The sequence below is a fragment of the Diceros bicornis genome, chromosome 18, assembly GCF_020826845.1.
Source record: "Diceros bicornis minor isolate mBicDic1 chromosome 18, mDicBic1.mat.cur, whole genome shotgun sequence".
Lineage (NCBI taxonomy): Eukaryota > Metazoa > Chordata > Mammalia > Perissodactyla > Rhinocerotidae > Diceros > Diceros bicornis.
This window is the reverse complement of record NC_080757.1, coordinates 24,495,472-24,502,050: the sequence shown is the minus strand read 5'-3', so window position 1 is coordinate 24,502,050 and position 6,579 is coordinate 24,495,472.

Genomic DNA, 6,579 nt, shown 5'->3' with positions numbered 1-6,579 from the left:
AGGTTGGGGAAATGGTCCTGGGAAAGTGGGCAGACCTTGCACTTCCCAAGGTAGAGAGTGGTGAGGGGAGCAACGTGGGACCAGGAATTCCCCTGCTGATTCTTCAGTTTTTATAACTCTATTCCTCTTCACAGTTTCTAAACCAGAGAGGCCAGCAGGTCTGTGCCAACTCCATGGAGTCCTGGTGCCAAGTACATCACTGACCTTGGAGCTGAATCCCTGGGTGATCTGGAAGCAACAAAAAACCAGTTATATCTGTGGGCAAATTAGGGAGCAGGGATCTGAGCCCAAGGAATGTTCCTTCAATGCCCAAAACTACCTCTACTATGGGCTGGTTGCCAAGCAACCACACTCTGGGACTCTTTTTAATGTAAATTTTAATTTATTTAGACTATTTAATTTTTGTAATGTATTTTCATGTGTTCTTGACCGCTTGCTGGGAGAGACCTCACAACACTCTCCACCATCCCTCCTTAGCCCTTCCAATCACACAGTGGTTGGCACATACTCAGTGTGTAGGTGAGTGGTTATATTTAGCTTTTTCTAGAGGAAACTGTACAAAAACCGTCAACCAACAAATATATATAGAATGTTATTTACCATTTCTGTGTTCAGCTGTGTGAAATAGAATGTTTTTTAAGTAAACCAGTCTTACCATTTTGCTGTTTCTATTGGTTTTGTTTTATGACAAAGTCAGGGACTCTGGTTGGAAAAATGATGAGAGACAAAGAGTAGGAAAATCTGAAGAAGGGAAGTCAGCAGAAAGGAAATGACAATAATATCTGTATCTACATATTCCTGAAAGTTCAAAATAAAACACTCTTTTACAAAACAATGATTATTTTATAAAATATTATGCACCTAGTGTATAATGTATATGCACTAGGTTAATTTATTCTTGATATTTATCCATGCATTTATTTTTCTCATAACTCAAGCTTTCTTAAATGTTTCTTAACATTTCTTAAGATGCAAACCTGTGCCAGCATTACTCAGAGCATCCCAGAACCACCTGGGATGCTTGTTTAAAATGTTCACAATAAAATTCTTGGGTTTGGATCTAGGGATCCAGATTTTTACCAAACCCCCAAGTGATTCATATGCATACAGAAGACCAAAAACCACTGAATTAGTCAATAAGGATTTACCACTCTTCTCTTAATAAGGTACATATGGTAATAGACATGTTACCTGGATATTATTTTCCTAGAATTCATGCTCCACAAAATCAGTGATTAACACTAAAGAAGAAAAAGATAATCAGTCAATATATGAAAAAAGACTTCTGTTGTGAAGGCCAAATTATTTATTAGACCGATTATCTAGATCAGGTTTAGCAAAGTACAGTCCTCAGAACGAATCCAGCATGATGCCTGTTTTTATAAATAAAGTTTTATTGGAACACAACCACAACTATTTTATTGCATATTGTCTGTGGCTGCTTTCCCACTACAATGGCAGAGCTGAATAGTTGCAACTGAGACTATATGCCTGCAAAGACAAAAATGTGTACTATCTGATCCTTTACAGAAAAAATTTGCTGACTCCTGGCCTAGATTATGCTTTTAAGTATAAGAAAGTTAGACTAAGCCAGAGTCTCTCCCGTAGAATTCAAAAGGGAGAAATTTAACATACTTATGATAAATGCAAATATATGTTAATTTTTTATAAGCCCTACTTACTTTGTTTTGTTTTAAACTCTCTATTTTTTAGTATCAAAAAGTGGAATTTTGGTAGTGAGGATTTTTGAAGAACAATGACACAGTTTCTAGCAAATTTTAAAATGTACATACACTTTAATCTAGCTATCATATTTCTAGGAATCTATTTTGAGTAATGTTATTTGAAGACACAAAGGTATAGGCATGCAGATGTTCTTTGCAGCCCTGTTTGTAAAAGCAACAAAAGAGAAACAAATTTATCAAAAGAGGAATAGTTTAAGGCATCATAGTATAGCCACATAATAAATATGAAACCACTGAAAAGGATGAAGTAGCTATAGAAGTACTGATATGAAAAAGTATTGATGATATTAATGTAAAACTGTATATAGAATATACATTCCATGTGTGTATCTATAACTATACAAATATCTATACTATCACATATTCATTTTAGGACTACATATAATAATAATATTTGCTTTGGTCAAAGCTATATATCTTTAGATAAACATAAGAAGGATATTTGATGTGATACATCTCAACCTGTTAAACGTGAATTCCTCTGGCAAATATGATTTTTATCCATTTCCATTCTTTGTCCTTTGATCTTTATGAGTATGTGATTTTCAACTCAAAAGACAAGATTTTAAAAATTGGGAGCTTACCCTAAAAACCGGCTCCTTCTTAGCGCTCCTTGTTCTCATTGCATCCTCCCACAACCCACTCCCAACTATGATATGTGGTATTCCAGATGTTTGAATCACCCGCTCAAGACCTGGATCCACCCTTGAGGGGGTGAACCTTTTAGATTTCTGTCTGGCTCAGAGAATTTTGGAATGTTTGTTAATGTCATGTTATCCATTGTATCAAGAGATCAAGGCAACAAACATATCCTGTCTATATCTAAGGAGTCCATGTTGACTCAGGATTATCTCTCTCACCACATACATGCACCTGCACACAGGGCTTCTCCCACACAACGTGTTATAATCCTTTTCCATTTTGATCCCAAAATATTCCTCCTTCTGTCCAATACCATAGCAAACTACCCAAGACAAGTGTGGGGGCATTATTAGGAGTGATGATAGGCCTTTTGGTGAAGCCTTATTCTCCTCCTTTTTTCTTGTATGGGCTCTCAACATCTGACAACGTGCACAACTGGCCCATGAACTTTGAAATGTTTCCCAATAGATCTAGGGTTTAGTCCACATCCTGACAGCGCGAATATTGCATAAACACTTCACGTGTAGGATGAATACCAATCCGACATTCATCTTATAATAATCAGAGGGAAAAGGAAAAGCAAAAACAAAAGATTCTCATAGACTGCAAGTTCACATTGGTTGGGCCTCTTTCATTGGTTAACCTCTTGCTTGAGAGTGAGTGGCAGGGAATTCAGTGCTCCCTACATAGTCCATATGTTTCCCTACACTGCAGCTGGGTTGGGCACATGTGACTAATTCTGGTCAACAGACTGTAAGTAGAAGTGATGAGTGTCATTTTAGGGCCAAGAGAGTTAAAAGCAGTATGCCTTTTCTGTCTCCTTTCTCATTCCAGAATCTATAGCTACAAGATGGAAGCAGCCTGAATTCCCTAGTCACCACTTGGAGGAGAGCTGCTCTGGGATCAGTACTACTCGAAGTATAATTCATGGCCCAGCAGCATCGGCATCACCTGAGAGCTCACTAGAAATGCAGAATCTTGAGCCATATTCCAGATATGCAGAATCCGAGTCTCCTTGGAGGGACCCAGGAATCTCTGCTTAAACAAGCCCTCCAGGGGATTCTGATGCACACTAACTTTTGAGAACCAATGGTCTAACCTACATCAGATTATGTGCCGGTATTTTGTTAATCCACTGGAGGTTTGTTTGTTACCTAGGTACAGCCTAGCCTATCCTGACTCTTGCAGAGTACAAACATAAAATTCTGAACTTTTCTCCAACCATTGGCTCCACCTCAACAACATCTTGGGCAGAGCCCATAACTTTCTGGTCACATTCAGTCATTAAAATTCTTTCAGTTGAAAACTCCAATCTCAAATTTGATCTCATCTCCTCTTCTCCCACTCTCCACACTCCCTGCCAGGGCAAAACAGGCTCAGAGGAGTTGGAATATGATGCAGCTTTGGTTCTGGTTTGATTCTGGATACATTCCCACCCCACCCCCCGCCCCCACCTCTCTTTCGAGGCCTAACTCCTCTGGTACGGCATGGAGCAAGTGGTCCACGTGCAGTGATATGGAGTAAAGAGAAAACATCTCTTAACTGCCCACAGATGTAGTCCTTGTTCCCCTCTGCTTGTTATCTCTGTTTCTCTTTTTAATAGTGACAGGCCACTGATGTTCTCTTGGGTGGCACATGCATTTCTTTGCATGGAGCGGGGTCCTGTGGCTCCTTTTTCTGCATAGTTCCCTGATGGCTGATGTCCTACTCTTGCCCAACACTGTTCTCCTCTCCCCTCAGCTCGCAACACTGGCAGCACACCTGGGCCTTTGCTACCCTGAGCACATTAAGGAAAGGCACCCTCTTGGAGCACACCCAGCCCTGTGCCAGGTGTAAGACTTTACAGGTGAGGTGCAGACTGGACTTTAGCACCTTTTGCCCACACAGCCAGGGGACCTATCAGCCCTGAGACCATCCCACCGGCTCCTGCGGTTAGAATCCCTTCAAGCCGTGAATCTCCTATTGGTAGGATGAGAGTTTTGAGAGTCATAGGGGATACTATCAATAATTATGCTGCCACAACCAGCATAAACTGGGCCTTTTCCAAACAAGGTGGGACATATGTTTTCCCTACCTAGGTGGAGTGTCACTGGGAAGAAGGCTCAAGCCCAGCTACCTTCTACAGGGTCGCTTGACCAATGGAAAACTCACTTCATATGGTGGGAGTGCAACTGCCCCCGACACTCCTCGTCTCTGCCCTGCCTCTTGTTTTCTTTTCCCCTGCTCAATTTGGCTCAAGCACAATGACAAGTTCATTCTGTATCCGCGGCAAGAGGAAGGAGAGTGGCAAGCCTAGTGGGTTCCACCTTTATGGAGGAGAGGTCATTACTTCTCGTCCTCTTGAAGCCCCATGAAGGGGTAACTTGTAAAAACTGGAAGGGACTACAAGCAAAGGGACTCACTTTACAGTTGGATGTCCTGGGATGAAGCTCTCAAATTGAAGGGAGACCAGAAATTCAGGAAAAAACATGGTTCGTGATGATACCTAAGAACCAATGGATTAAGCTTTGCCTGAAGCTAATGCTGCTTCTTGAAGTTTCAGCTGTGTGAACTAACAAGTTCCTTTTATTGTTTAAACCAGACTGAGTCAGCCTTTCTGAGACTATAACTCAAACCATCCCTGACTGACACAGACCGCAGTGCTGCCAAGTAGCAGACCCCGAAAAGTGGAACTGGCTGAGGGCAGGAGCTGAGGTCCAAGTCAGTCAGGACGCCTCTGGCTAGCACAACAGCTGATTACCCCCGTGGCCTGTTACATATTCTTACCAAGGCCATCTGCCTAGCAAGGTTACATTAAAAGGGAAATTCGAGATCTCAGAGACTGGTTACTTCTTGCATAAATCAGTAAGGCCCATTAAGAAAGACATTAGCTCACTTCGAAACTGGCTCCTCTGATAGCAGAGAAGGAAAAAAATAGTTTGCTTAAGGTTCTGCTATAAGCACAAATGGGATGGTGGGATACGAGAAAAGAAAAAAAAGTGGAGTCCAGAAACAGCCTGATCCACCCCCTTCTCAGACCCCTCCTTTAAGTATTTATTTTGTGGACAAAGTTAACAGTCATGTTCCTTGTGAAGGCGCAGTCAGGACTCAGAGGTAGGGAGCTGATTATCGTGACCTCCCCGCATGCAGCGTTGTTTCAGTAGCAGAGGGCAATGTGGAGGTAGAAGTCAGTGAAATGAAGGGGCGGGAGTGGCAGTGAAAGGGATGATCAGGGCTTCCAGCACTGTCCTGCAAGAGAGGCGTTCTGAAACCCAGTTATAGAAGTGACACTAGTGACAGATTTTCTGCTTCTAATTTACCATCCAATGGAATTGACCTAAAACAGATTAGAAGCCTTGAAAAACTGGAAGGGAGCTGTATTGCCTCTGAAACTCCAAGGCTGGCCAAAACAGCCTATGACCGCACCCCAACAGTTCTTCTCACACTGGCTGTGCATTAACATCACCTCGGGAGTTTTAAAATGACTGATGCCCAGGCCCCACCTAGGTCCAGTGAAGTCTGTAACTTCGGAGTGAAGTCCTGGCATTGGAGTTTTTAAACCTCCCCCAAGAGATTCGGATGTGAATTGAAGGTTGAAAAGCATGGCTTTGCACTGAAGCCAGTCCCTAGGCATCCATCTCCAACAGGAAACAGACATTATAGGAGGTATTCACCCCAAGTAGGTTACCAGATATTTCATGTTTCCTACTCTTCCCCCAGTATTTCTCTCAACCCGTGATTTGGATCAGTGGGGAAAATAAAATCGATAGAGTCATCACAAGGAAAATACTGGTTCACCTTTTATGTAAGTGACTTCAATATTTTGAAACGCAGTGCTGGGTGAAACCATTCAATAAGCATTTTTTGTTTGATATACATGATACAATTTCTGCCAAGAGAGCTAATCACACTAATTGATCCATATATTGTGTGAGGAGAACTGAAGAGGAAGGAGGAGGGGTGGTGAAGAGGATATCTTGCGATGTCAGAGAAAATATACATTACATCACACAATTCAACAATGGAAGCAAACTACAAAAGTTAAATAAGATACATAAAGGAAAAATAAAGTTAAGGAGGGCCTGGAGTGACTGGGGGTGGAGTGTGACCCATAGAAGAGGTGTCTTCCAGAGTTCCAGGGTCATTGCCCCAGCTCACGTGCCTGCTCCCCAATCTGCCCATAGATATAACAACTTCCTTGTAGCTTCCAAGC